Consider the following 14,629-nt stretch of genomic DNA (forward strand, 5'->3'; position numbering starts at 1 on the left):
CTCTCGAGAAACATGCATGTTCATTGATCCATTCACAGCTCCTTAGCAAATGAAATAGCCCATTTAGCAAGACCTAGACAATGTTCAAGCATAGGGAGACGTAGCAAGCAATACTCACTATGTAAAGCTACCAAGCTATTATTATCTCCAACAAGAGTGAATCTAATCACTCCCCTTGGCATTGATGAGTACCTCAACACCAATGCCAAACATCATTCTTCTCCTTGCTGGCATACTGTAGTGGTAGTGGGTACCATGTACCAGATGCAGTCCAGTTTATTAGTAAGATTAAACGAGAATTTACCAGTTTGAAGTTTGATCGTTATTTTATGAGGAGTAACGTTGAGGGATTACGTGAAGAACCCCGCCAGGACGCATGCGTGTCATTCTTCAAAGCAGCGGTATGAAATCACAGATAACTGTAATGACTAAACATAGTAAGATTAGAGAAGAGATACCAGTTGAGTATATGATCAAGGGTGGGAGCGGAGGGCACGTAATCCCTCAACGTTATTCCTCATAAAATAACGATCAAACTTCAAACTGGTAAGTTCTCGTTTAATCTTACTATTTTACTTCGGAGTCACGTGAGTGGCTACGTGAAGATTTTAAAGCTCTGTGATTTCATGCCGTGGAAACGAGTCCATGCATCACATCTGCCTTGATTATGGGGAGAATAGTGTTAACATCATTAGACATCAATACGATATTGAAAACCTAACGATAAATATATTAACACCAAATTATAGCCCCTATTTATGGGGTAAAATTATATTACAGAACTTAAAATTGTTTCTGCAAATGTTCCAGGTTCAATGACTGGTTTGTTATAAAATCGTTGGAAAGTTTTCTCCGTTGACCATCCTGCTGTCCTGAGGATTTGGTCCATAGGAACATCCAACTTCATAGCTGCCGATGTAGCCGCAGCCCTGGTGGAGTGAGATTTTAAAATGCTAGTGTCTACTCCAGCCTTTATTAGGACTTGTTTTAGCCATCTAGAGATGGTCTGGACTGTCACTTTTTTGAGTGGCTGTTTGTGGCTGATTAAAAGTGAAATTTCTTTGCCTCTGATGAGCTTAGTATACTCCATATATAATAGTAAGTGTGTTACAATACAGAGACGATCATCTGTCGGGTAGGCCCTGAATTCTGTTTTTAGGCCTGCTGACCCCTGTTTGTTCTGTTTGACTAATTCATTGATTTGAAAAGTTAAATTTCCAGATGAAATAGTCATGTTGTCCAGCCTTAGTTTCTGTAGCGACTGGACCCTTTGTGCCGTGACCAAGGCCATCAGCATGACTGTTTTCATAGTCAGTTTCTGTAGGGACAGAGCTGTAGCGGGAGATCAGTTTCTTAACATGGTCAGTACAATGCTCTCATCCCATATTTGGGAGTACCTGGTTCTTGGGGGATTAACATTAAAAATGCCCCTCATGAGTTTGGTTATCAGGGTGTGTCCCAACAGAATGCCGCTCTGTTCCTTGCCACAGGTATGTTGACAGAGCACTTCTGGCGCAGTTGATGGCACTATGACTGAGCCTCTCATCGTAATGGAGGCTAGCCAGGAATTCCAGAACAGACGGGATGTTAATAGATCTGTGGGTGATGTTGTTGTTGTGACAGTACTTTCCCCATTTCTTGATGACACCAAGTACTGTTTTTTGGTGGACTGTCTGTGGGCCGCTGAAATAATATCCACTGTTCGGTCCGTCAGTCCCAGGTGTAGTAGAGGTGCTTTCAAACTCTACAAATTAATAGGTTTATATAATTATGACATGGGTAACTACCCCTTGTTGCGGGATGAACCAGTAAATTAGGTCTATGATGGACGGTGATGCATGGTTCTAATACCATGTCGAGTATCACCGGGACCCATGGTTGAGTAGGCCAATCGGGTACTATCAAAATACCAGACGCGGAGTCTTGCTGTATTTTCCTTAATACCCGACTGATGAGGCAGAAAGGAGGGAATGCATAAATAAACAATATCCCCCAATGCAGCGAAAATGTATCTGTTGCCGCTGCCCCAGGTTCTGGTTCCCATGAACATAATTCGATAACTGGTGTGAGCCTGGATGCGAATAGGTCGATATCTGGTGTTCCATACCGTGCTGTAATTTCAACAAATACATTTTTATCCAACATCCATTCAGTGTTTTCATTGAATTTGCGTGACCTGGTGTCTGCCACTAAATTTAGTTTACCTGGTAAGTAGGTAGCTGATATCCAAAATCTCTCTGGATACACTATTGCCAAATTGTGTTGGCCAGATTGTCACATGATGTCGATTTGTTTCCACCCATATGGTTGATATATGCTACCACGGTGGTGTTGTCAATATGTAGTCTAACATGCTGGTGATATAACCCAGAACAATATGACTTAAGGCCATGGAATGCACTTAACATTCCCAGGTAGTTTATGCCCAGTGTTTGTAATAATGATGCCTCCTGTGCATTCCATCTCCCCCACAGCTGGAGATGGAATTGGTAGCACCCCAACCAAGTGCACTGGCATCAGGTTGTAGTACCATAGACGGGTTGCTGATAATGTTTGGATTGGAACAATGCCTAATGTTATCTTTCCACCATTTTAGTTCCATTATGGCCTCTCTTGGTAGCTTCATTGGTCTGTCAAAATGACCACCATAATTTTTGAGTGCTCGTATTTTGCCCTCTGTAATTTTTGATAATGTAAAGGTCTGATTTGTGTGGCTGGAAACGCAGCCACTATTACCAATTATTCTTGCTACCAGTCTGATGGATGGTTTTGTGATGTCAATGATTTTGCTGCAAGCCTCCATTAAGGTTGTAACCTTTTATTTCGGCAAAGTCACTGACATGTGAACTGAGTTAAGGGTGAACCCCAGATGATCCATTGTGTTAAATAACATCTGTGGTCACCTCTAATGGGTACTGTATAGTAAGCATCTTTTAAATCGATGCTTGCCATGTAGTAACCTTAGGAAATCAATTGCATAGCAGTAACAAAGGTTTCCATCTAGTAATGAATATATAGTACGAAAGTATTCAAATTAGTCAAATCTATGATGATGCGGCAACCACCATCTTGTTTATGATAAAGATTTTGGACACAAATTCCTGTGATTCGTGTTGGGTTTCCTCCATTATTCCTTTTTTATAAGGCCACTGTAGTTCAGCATGCGCTTTTGCTTTTTCTTTGCCTGTAAGCACGAACATTCGGTTCGGTACATGCTGAACTGGAGGGTTATGTTTTTGTATAAATTCTATGGTATAACCCTATACTTCTGAAAATATAAGTATCGGTAGTTAATTTATTCCATGCATCCAGATAGAATTGTAATCTCCCACCAACCTCGTAAGGAACCAGACCCACCTACCTCCATGGTTACTATTGGCAGGTTTGTTACTTTTTCGGCATCCTCCGTGGATGTTGAGGCGCCGGTGTCTGGATCTGTAGTTGGGTCGGTGTTGAGGGTTAGCGCATTTCCCAGGAAGGCCGGTCTGGGCCATGGCCTAAAAAAGACCGATGTTGAGTGTTCCTGGCCTTCGAGCTTTCACCAGTTTGTCTTGGCCGACTGGTGGTGCGTAGGGGTGCTGTTTCTAGCCAAAGTAGTTTTTAGACGTTGCTTTAATGAGCCCCAGGGTTTTACCCTCTTCGTCAAGTTATTTTGCCTGTTTTGATAAGTTGCCTCCAAATAGTAATATTGGTGGTTTGGAGCTTCCAGGTTTGCATAGGCCTGCAAATTAGGGTCTAAAGCCGGTTGGATGGCACTCTTCCTAATGCTGTTTTACTCATATTGGTAGTTGCAAAATAAAGCCAGTGCATCCTGGTGATCTTGTGTCATGTCTTTTTCGTTTATTGTGCGGGCGAAAACCGTAATTCCCGCGTTAGGACTTTCAGAACATTTCTGTAGTTTCAAGTCCCTGGCTCTGATTGAGGCTCCGACATGTTTTCAAATACACTGGTTGACACTGGGAACATTCAGTGATTTGCAATTCCCTGGTGGTAAGTGTCTTGCTATGGTGTCCAATAATGCCTGTCTTTATAGATGGTTGAATGACAAGTAGTCGATACTTGCAGCTATTTTAGGTTCCAGGTTTTGGCCAGTTTGGTCGGGTTGAATAAACTGGGACACCATATCCAATAGGTTTTCTTGCACCCCATGCGCACTAGGGGTATGTTCTGCGCACCCCTCTTCAGGGTCAGCCCAGAATTGACCCCCTGTACTCCCCTCTGATGAGGGAGAAACACTGTGCAGCCCAACAAGAGGTACTGCTGTAGGACTTACTAGCTGCCCACTGTGACTAATCTCCATCTCCCGGAGCCTGTCACTTTGGAGTATTTGCTCCAACAGCCGCTCCAACTGGCTCCAATGCTCTCGGGCACTGGCCACTCGCGGCTGCTCCTGTCCTCAAGCCGCTCCAACCGGCTCCAATGCTCTCGGGCACTGGCCGCTCGCGGCTGCTCCTGAAGCCGCTCCAACCGGCCCCAATGCTCACGGGCACTGGCCGCTCGCGGCTGCTCCAGTTCCTGCAGCCGCTCCAACCGGCTCCAATGCTCACGGGCACTGGCCGCTCGCGGCTGCTCTAGTTCCCCGCTCCCAGCCGCTCCAACCGGCTCCAATGCTCACGGGCACTGGCCGCTTGCGGCTGCTCCTGAAGCCGCTCCAACCGGCCCCAATGCTCACGGGCACTGGCCGCTCGCGGCTATTTAGAGTCGGACTCATCGGAGTCAACGACTCTGTTAGTTTTTTGCTTTGCTCTACGGCCCGGCCGTGGCCGGTGCGGGAGCGAAGTCGGGCACAGCTGTTCCCGTTACGGGAGATTGGCGTGCCGTTGGCTGCTGCTGCTGGCTGCCCGCAACTCCGCGGTTCTCACCCGCCAGCTTTTTCGCAGCCTTCGTGGATCTGGTCCATGCCTCCACCTGTAAGGTAAGTGGAAGGAACGCAGAGTCTCCTTACCTGCTGTTCCCGGCTTTCAAATTCTGCCGCTAAGGGGAACGTCGTTCCCCCTGCTGTGACTCGTTGCAATGCGTGTAGCGATATGACACGCATGCGTCCTGGCGGGGTTCTTCACGTAGTCACTCACGTGACTCCGAAGTAAAATCAACAAGCTTCTCTGTCATCATGTCTCAAACCTGCAGCCTCCACCACAAGAAGGATTAAAGACAGCAGGTGTACGAGAACACAGTCACCAGCAGGTTCCACTTCTAGCTACAACTATATCCTGATTCAGGAATAAATTGTCAGTCCTTCCTTTGTCACTGAGTTTAAATCCCGGAACTCCCTCCCCAACAGCACCATCAGCGTACCATCACCAGAAGGATTGTGTAGGAAGGAACTGCAGATGCTGGTTTACACCGAAGATAGGCACAAAATGCTGAAGTAACTTAGTGAGACAGGCAGCAGCTCTGGAGAGAAGGAATGGGTGATGTTTTGGGTCAAGACCCTTCTTCAGACGTCAAACATCACCCATTCCTTCTCTCCAGAGATGCTGCCTGTCCCGCTGAGTTACTCCAGCATTTGTGTCTATTTTCAAGTGAAGGATTGCTGGGGTTCAGGAAGGTAGCTGACCACTATCTTCTTAAGAACAATTAGCAATAGGCAATAGATGCTGACTGCCAGCAACACCTAGATCCTACAAATTAATAAAATGATCATTAGGTTAAGAGCTATTTGATTTTTTTGCTGAAGAATTTTACATTAAACCTGTTGTTAATAACAGTTTTTTGCGATGCTGCTAACTGAGTTTCTTTCTCTCACCATCTGTTTGTGAACACTAATTTCTCACCACAGTAATTTAAAAATGCACCGATAGTTTGGTTGGAGTCTTTCTTTCAAAACTTTGTATGGAATCTTTTACTTTTTTTCCCCAACTAGATGCAGGCCTTTAGCTAAGAAATTTGTGAATAAATTTGTGAATTTTTTCCTTGAAATGTCAATTGTCCAGGATTGCCTCAGCATCTCTGCCACAGAAGGCAGTGGAGGCCAATTTACTGGAAGTATTTAAGAGATACTTGGATGTAGCTGTTAGGGCTAACGGAATCAAGGGACATGGGGAAAATGCAGGAACGGGGTACTGATTCTGGATGATCAGCCATGATCACATTGAATGGTGGTATCCTTAGTGTGAAGACAGCGGCAAAGAATGTTCAATGGTCACTTCTCCAAAGGCCATCTCCAAATGGTCAAAGGGTCGAATAGCCTACTCCTGCACCTATTATCTTTGTTTCTGTGTTTCGGGGAGGTGTAGGAGGGGGGAGGGGGTGGTGTGTGGCGGGGGGGGGGGTGGGGGGTGGAATGGGGGGGAGGTGTGTATGTGGGCGGAAGGGATGTGGGGGGAGAGGGGGGGATGTGGTAGGGCTGTGTGCGTGGGTGGGGGGTTGTGGGGGAGGGAGGTGTGTGGGCGGGGGGGTGTGTGGGGGGAGGTGTGTGTGGGGGGGTTGTGGGGGGGTTGTGGGGGGGAGGGTGGTGGTGGGTGGGGAGGTATGGGTATGTGGAGGGGGGTTGTGGGAGGAGGGGTGTGTGGGGAGGATGGCTGTGTGGACGGGGAGAGGGGGGAATGAGCTCAGAGAAAAGACGGGAAGAGCCATGGGGGAGAGGGGGGTATCATGGGGAAGGGGGGCAGGAGCCAGCGAGGGGGACCAGACAAGTAGTGGCTGGAATTGGCGGTGCGATGGGGACTCACAGCGGGCGCTGATCACTGGTCATTCTCCTCCGCCGGGATCAGAGTCTCCACTTTCTGTTTGGCGACATTGGCGATATCTCCGACTCCGGGCTGGGCTGGGCTGGATCTCCGACGCTGGGCTGGGTTGGGTCTCCGACGCTGGGCTGGGTTGGGTCTCCGACGCTGGGCTGGGTTGGGTCTCCGACGCTGGGCTGCTTCGGGCTGGGTTGCTTCAGGTTGGGCTGGGCTGCTTGGGGCTGGGCTGCTTCGGGTCCCTCCGAAAATTGTTTCCGGTTGGAAACCTCCGCCAGCCAACCTCAGTTCCAGTAAAGACGCGATTGTGCAGGAAGGGGCGGACCTTTCCGGGAAGTGATAGGAGAAGATACTAATCCGCACGGCGCTGCCTGGCAGGAGATGAGATCGATCTGCGCACACGTGGTTTTTAAGATTTTTAAACCTCTCTAACTTTTACGACATTCAACCGATCGGAACAAAACTTGATGCACGCAGCACAGGAGAACGGTGAGTGAACTGGTGAAAAATCGTAACGTTATCGCGAACCGTTTTTTGCGCAAATCAAAAGACCGCGCAAACCGGAAGATAACAAGATCAGAGTTTTAGAGATAGATAGATAGATAGATAGATAGATAGATAGATAGATAGATAGATAGATAGATAGATAGATAGATAGATAGATAGATAGATAGATAGATAGATAGATAGATAGATAGATAGATAGATAGATAGATAGATGCTGTCACCAATTTTTTTAGGAAAAACAACAGTTGATTGAAATCAAGACATTGTTTAGAACACTATATATATTATTACATGTAAGTTTCTAACATTTTGGTTTCTATATCAACATTTAAAAGTCAGTTGGATAGGTACATTGTAAGAAAGGTTTTGAGGGCTATGGGCCAAAGGTGGGCAGGTAGGAATAGTGTAGTGGGGAATCTTGCTGGCATGGGCAAGAGGGCCTGGCTCTGTGCTACATGACTATGACTGTGTGTCCATTGGTTGCTCTTCGAAGATTTTTGCCTACCTATGTCTGGTCTATGTCAGATTCACCTACTGAGTATGTCACAGCTGGAGTCCAGAGCTGGAAAATATGTTTGTTGAGGTTCACTTTATATAAAAATAACAGTTTTCCATTGGGCCTTACAACATCATCAACTGCCCCCATCGACCACACATCCTTGTGGTTGCCAATGACAATTGCTGCCATTCTTACACCTCAGTTACAAACAGATTGTGAAACTTCCTCATTTTCCTTGGGCCAAATCAAAATTATAAACAATAATAATAATAATAAATTTTATTTATGGGCGCCTTTCAAGAGTCTCAAGGACACCTTACAAAAATTTAGCAGATAGAGGAAAAACATGTAAGGGGAATGAAATAAATAGTAGAGACATGACTAGTACACAAAGTAAAGACAGAATTCAATTCAAAACACAATATGAGGCAATTAATGCACAGATGAAAAGGGAGGGGGACGTGGGGCTAAGGATAGGCAGAGGTGAAGAGATGGGTCTTGAGGCGGGACTGGAAGATGGTGAGGGACACGGAATTGCGGATCAGTTGGGGGAGGGAGTTCCAGAGCCTGGGAGCTAGCAGAGTAAGGGATGCTAAGGTCTCTTCCACAGCACCCACCATTTTGTTCCTCAGTTTGATTTTTGACAGTAATACAAAGCTTGCAACAGCAAATTGGTATCCACTTAATACACCACTCAGTTTTTGAATTGAATGACTTAAATAACTGGCGTGTTTGTTGTATTGATAAAAAACATCTATCACCATTGTGTTGTAAGATTGTTTAATCTGCTGATCTGCAAGAGGTGTGTGCTTTTATAAACAGAGTGAGATTCAATCAAGTTATGCTTGCTGCTGCTGTCGCCGACGATGGCTGCCACGGTGTACTGCTCCTTGCTGTTTTGTATGTGTTTGTTTGTTTGTGTCGTCTGTGAAAACCCTCCAAAGATCACTTTCACAAGAGAGATACTCATTAACACCGGACATACGGTACCTCCAAACATCGTTCCGCGTTTCTCTCACTCGCTGCATTATTTGGGCATACTCGTCGGCGGGGCTGTGGCTGCGTTCAAGGTTTTGAGACAGAGGAGGACCCGTGGGGGAAGCGCTCTGGAGCACCCACCCAACTCTGGCGATGAGGATTACGCACACCGCTCCCAAGTATATTCCTGGCAAATGTACATTCTCTCAATAACAAAGTGGACCAACTCCAACTCCTGCGCTGGAAAAACAAGGACTTTTCTCGAGCCGCAGCCCTGTATTTCACCGAGACCTGGCGGTGTGGGTCGACCCCGGACAACGAGCTGCAACTGATTGGCTTCCAACTTCACAGAGCGGACCGTGAAGTGGAGGCAGCGGGGAAATCAAGAGGCGGTGGAATATGCTTCTATACCAACCAGGACCGGTGCAGCGACATTACGGTACTGTCAAACTTTGGCTCTCCCAACCTAGAATACTTCTTTATAAACTGCAAACCCTTCTCACTCTCCGGGGGTATTTAACTCCTTTAATCTCGCTGGAGTTTACATCCCACCCCCCCCCCCCCTCCAAGCCTGCGTACGTGAGGCGCAAACACAACTCGCTGACCAGGTAATCAGGGTAGAGAGTGACTTCCAGGACTCCATGGTCATTGTTTTGGGGGACTTTAACAAAGCTAACCTCAGCTGTGACCTTCCAAAGTACAGACTTCATGTTACCTGCCCCACCAGAGGGGAGAGAACACTTGACCACTGTTACACGTCATCAAGAACACATATCGCTCTGTTCCCCGGGCGGGTCTGGGTCTCTCTGATCATTGTCTATTTCACCCTATTCCGACCTACAGGCAGAAACTAAAATCTGCTAAGCCTGTGGTCAGAATAACGAAAAGGTGGACAAGCGAGGGCATTGAGAACCTACAATCCTGCGTTGACTGCATGGATTGGAATGTGTTCAGTCAAGCAACCACAAGCTTTGATGAGTATTCAGACACTGTAACATCATATGGCAGCTTTTGTGAGGACAGTTGCATTCCAACTAGGATCCGGATCTGGTTCAACAACGACAAGCCCTGGTTTACTGCAGAACTCAAACAGTCTAAGAGGAAGCCTACAGGAGCGGGGATGCAGACCCCTACAGGCAGGCAAAGTGCAAGCTGAGAAGAGGAATCAGAGCGGCCAAGGAAAGGTACTCAGCGAAGTTGAGGAGCAAGTTCTCAGCTAGTGACTCTTCTTCAGTGTGGAGGGACTTGCAAGAAAACACCAGCTACAAAAGGAAAGCCCCCCGCTCTTTGGACAATGGTCAGCTGACGAATGACCTGAATGAGTTTTACTGAAGGTTTGACAAGCAGGAACGTAGCCTTGGTTACCCCCCCCCCCCCCCCCCAACAAAAACTTCACACCCACCCCACAGCCTGACCACAGTCTGCAAAGGCTGGACCCTTTTACACCCACTCCTGCCCAAATTGGCAGGGGTGCTGAGGAAGAGGATTCCTTGGAATGTATGCGGGATAGTTTTCTAAACCAACATGTAGAGGAACCAACGAGATAGCAGGCTATTCTAGACTGGGTTTTGAGTAATGAGGAAGGGTTAGTTAGCAGTCTTGTTGTGCGTGGCCCCTTGGGCAAGTACCATAATATGGTTGAGTTCTTCATTAGGATGGAGAGTGACATAATTAATTCAGAAACAAGGGTTCTGAATTTAAAGAAAGGTAAATTTGAGGGTATGACATGTGAATTGGCCAAGGTAGACTGGCAATTGATTCTTTAAGGGTTGATGGTGGATATGCAATGGAAGGCATTTAAAGACTTAATGGGTGAACTACAACAATTGTTCATCCCAGTTTGGCAAAAGAATAAATCAGGGAAGGTAGTGCATCCGTGGATAACAAGGGAAATCAGGGATAGTATCAAAACAAAAGATGAAGCATACAAATTAGCCAGAAAAAGCAGCCTACCAGAGGACTGGGGGAAATTCAGAGTCCAGCAGAGGAGGACAAAGGGCTTAATTAGGAAAGGGAAAATAGATTATGAAAGAAAACTGGCAGGGAACATAAAAACTGACTGCAAACGTTTTTATAGATATGTGAAGAGAAAAAGATTAGTTAAAACAAATGTAGGTCCCTTGCAGTCAGAAACAGGTGAATTGATCATGAGGAACAAGGACACGGCAGACCAATTGAATAACTACTTTGGTTCTGTCTTCACTAAGGAAGACATAAATAATCTGCCGGAAATAGCAGGGGACCGGGGGTCAAATGAGATGGAGGAACATAGTGAAATCCAGGTTAACCGGGAAGTGGTGTTAGGTAACTTGAATGGATTAAAGGCCGATAAATCCCCAGGGCCAGATAGGCTGCATACCAGAGTACTTAAGGAAGTAGCCCCAGAAATAGTGGATGCATTAGTGATAAATTTTCAAAACTCTTTAGATTCTGGAGTAGTTTCTGAGAATTGGAGGGTAGCTAATGTAACACCACTTTTTAAAAAGGGAGGGAGAGAGAAAACGGGGAATTACAGACCAGTTAGTCTAACGTCGGTAGTGGGGAAACTGCTAGAGTCAGTTATTAAAGATGGGATAGCAGCACATTTGGAAAGTGGTGAAATCATTGGACAAAGTCAGCATGGATTTATGAAAGGTAAATCATGTCTGATGAACCTAATAGAATTTTTCGAGGATGTACCTAGTAGAGTGGATAAGGGAGAACCAGTGGATGTGTTATATCTGGACTTTCAGAAGGCTTTCGACAATAAGAGATTAGCATACAAACTTAAAGCACACGGTATTGGGGGTTCAGTATTGATGTGGTTAGAGAACTGGCTGGCAGACAGGAAGCAAAGAGTAGGAGTAAATGGGTCCTTTTCAGAATGGCAGGCAGTGACTAGTGGGGTACCGCAAGGCTCAGTGCTGGGACCCCAGCTATTTACAATATATATTAATGATTTGGACGAGGGAATTGTATGCAACGTCTCAAAGTTTGAGGATGACATGAAGCTGGGGGGCAGTGTTAGTTGTGAGGAGGATGCTAGGAGGCTGCTAGGTGACTTGGATAGGCTGGGTGAGTGGGCAAATGCATGGCAGATGCAGTATAATGTGGGTAAATGTGAGGTTATCCACGTTGGTGGCAAAAACAGAAAAGTAGACTATTATCTGAATGGTGGCCGATTAGGAAAAGGGGAGATGCAACGAGACCTGGGTGTCATGGTACACCAGTCATTGAAATTAGGCATGCAGGTGCAGCAGGCAGTGAAGAAAGCGAATGGTATGTTCGCATTCATAGCAAAAGGATTTGAGTATAAGAGCAGGGAGGTTCTTCTGCAGTTGTACAGGGTCTTGGTGAGACCACACCTGGAGTATTGCGTACAGTTTTGGTCTCCTAATCTGAGGAAAGACATTCTTGCCATAGAGGGAGTACAGAGAAGGTTCACCAGACTGATTCCTGGGATGTCAGGACTTTCATATGAAGAACGACTGGATAGACTCGGCTTGTACTCGCTAGAATTTAGAAGATTGAGGGGGGATCTTATAGAAACTTACAAAATTCTTAAGGGGTTGGACACGCTAGATGCAGGAAGATTGTTCCCGATGTTGGGGAAGTCCAGAACAAGGGGTCACAGTTTAAGGATAAGGGGGTAATCTTTCAGGACCGAGATGAGAAAAACTTTTTTCACACAGAGAGTGGTGAATCTCTGGAATTCTCTGCCACAGAAGGTAGTTGAGGCCAGTTCATTGGCTATATTTAAGAGGGAGTTAGATGTGGCCCTTGTGGCTAAAGGGATCAAGGGGTATGGAGAGAAGGAAGGTACAGGATACTGAGTGGATGATCAGCCATGATCATATTGAATGGCGGTGCAGGCTCGAAGGGCCGAATGGCCTACTCCTACACCTATTTTCTATGTTTCTATCACCACTTCACACCTACTTTTAAAACAAGACTCCAGTATGAAAAGACCCTTTCCCACCCACCCCGCTCCAATCACCCTTTAACACCCAATTACCCACCCCCTCCATGCTGCACAACATCACCTCCATCATTGACAATAAAAAATAGAGGAGGTGGAGAGGCTGTTCAGAAGACAGAAAGGCTGGAAATCTCCAGGACCGGACAATGTTTCCCCATCTACTCTCAAGCTCTGTGCCGAACAACTGGCACCGGTCTACACAGACATTTTCAACCAGTCCCTGCAAACATGTACTGTCTCTGCCTGCTTCAAAGCCTCCATTATTGTCCCTATATCCAAAAAGGCAAGGATTACCGGTCTTAATGACTACAGGCCGGGCGCACTGTCCTCTGTAGTCATGAAGACCCTTGAAAGGCTTGTGCTGGCCAAGCTGAAAAATATCCCAAACCCATGCTGGACCCTCTGCAGTTTGCACATCAGGTCAATAGATCTGTGGATGATGCAGTCAACCTGGGCCTGCACTTCATCCTCCAGCACTTAGATCACCAAGGGAACTATGCGAGGATTTTATTTGCTGATTTTAGCGCTGCATTCAACACCATGGTGCCAGAGCTGCTACACACCGACCTTTCCAAGTTGACTGTGCCTGAACCCCTCTGTCGGTGGATCACCAGCTTCCTGACAGACAGGAAACAGCATGTGAGGCTGGGAAAACACATCTCGGACTGATCCAGGATGGGGAGGAATCTGCCTACAGACAGGAAGTGACACAGCTGGCGTCCTGGTGCCATCGCAACAACCTGGAGCTCAATGCCCTTAAGACAGTGGAATTGATTGTAGACTTTTGGAGAGCTCACCCTACTCACCATCAACAACACTACAGTCACATCTGTGGAGTCTTTTAAGATCTTGGGAATCATCATGTCCAAGGACCTTAAATGGGGGGGGGTCACTATCGACTCCACAGTCAAAAAGGCACAACAGAGGATGTACTTCCTGCACCAGCTGAGGAAGCACAATCTGCCACAGACACGCCCCCCCCATGTTTTGAGAGGTGGGGGACATCCCCCCAAAGTTTTTGTGATCCCAATTTTAAAATCTCCGCTTTCCGCGAGACAGTGGGGGTGGGACTGATGATCGAGGGCGCGATGATTGGAGGAGGGAGGAGTGGGGGGGTGGGACTGAGGATAGAGCACGGCGATTGGAGGAGGGAGACATGGCACAGACCTGCGCTTCATCCGCAGGCAGGATCAATCCCGGCCTGTCTCCGGCGCTGTCCCGAGTGCCCCCCCCTCCCCCCCCCCACAGGTGGCCAGAGAGGTCGGGAGTCAGACTCTGCCTGTCCCACCAGGTTAACCTCCCTGGACTTGCGGGAAATATGGCCAGCACGGAGAAGCAGCGCTGGTATCCCGTCTGTCCAGACAGGGCTGTAGTTAACCCGGTGAGACAGGCAGAGTTGAGATTGAGCCTCTGAAGCCTCGCACGTGTGTGTGTGTGTGCGCATGCGCGCGCGGCCGCCAAAAAATGGTGTCCCCCGTCCCCTCCATGTTTTTATAGCGTGTTCCGCTCTTGGATGGTCCAATTCTATACGGCCATCATAGAGTCTGGCCTCACCTTCTCTATCATGGCCTGGTTTGGCTCAGCCACCAAGCACGACACTCCGGAGGCTGCAGCGAATCGTCCTGTCAACTTTGAAGGTTATTGGCTGCAAACTTCCCTCCATTTACAAACTGTACACTGCAAGGGCCAGGAAGCGAGCAGGTAAGATTAGCTCTGACCCCTCTCACCCTGGCCACAAAATCTTTGAATCACTTCCCTCTGGAAGGCGACTCCGGACTGTCAAAGCTGCCACAGCCAGACACAAAAACAGTATTTTAACACGAGTAGTAGCTCTACTGAATAACCAAAAATCTGTAGCCTCCTTTTGCTCTGGTATTTAATTTAATTTACATGTTTAATCAATAATGTTTTATCATTAATGTTTTATGTGTCATTCCTAACTGTCACTGTATGTCATGTTGTCACTTGTGGGCAGAGCACCAAGGCAAGTTCCATGTATGTGAA

The sequence above is a fragment of the Amblyraja radiata genome, chromosome 1 (genome assembly GCF_010909765.2).
Source record: "Amblyraja radiata isolate CabotCenter1 chromosome 1, sAmbRad1.1.pri, whole genome shotgun sequence".
In the NCBI taxonomy this organism is placed as follows: Eukaryota; Metazoa; Chordata; class Chondrichthyes; order Rajiformes; family Rajidae; genus Amblyraja; species Amblyraja radiata.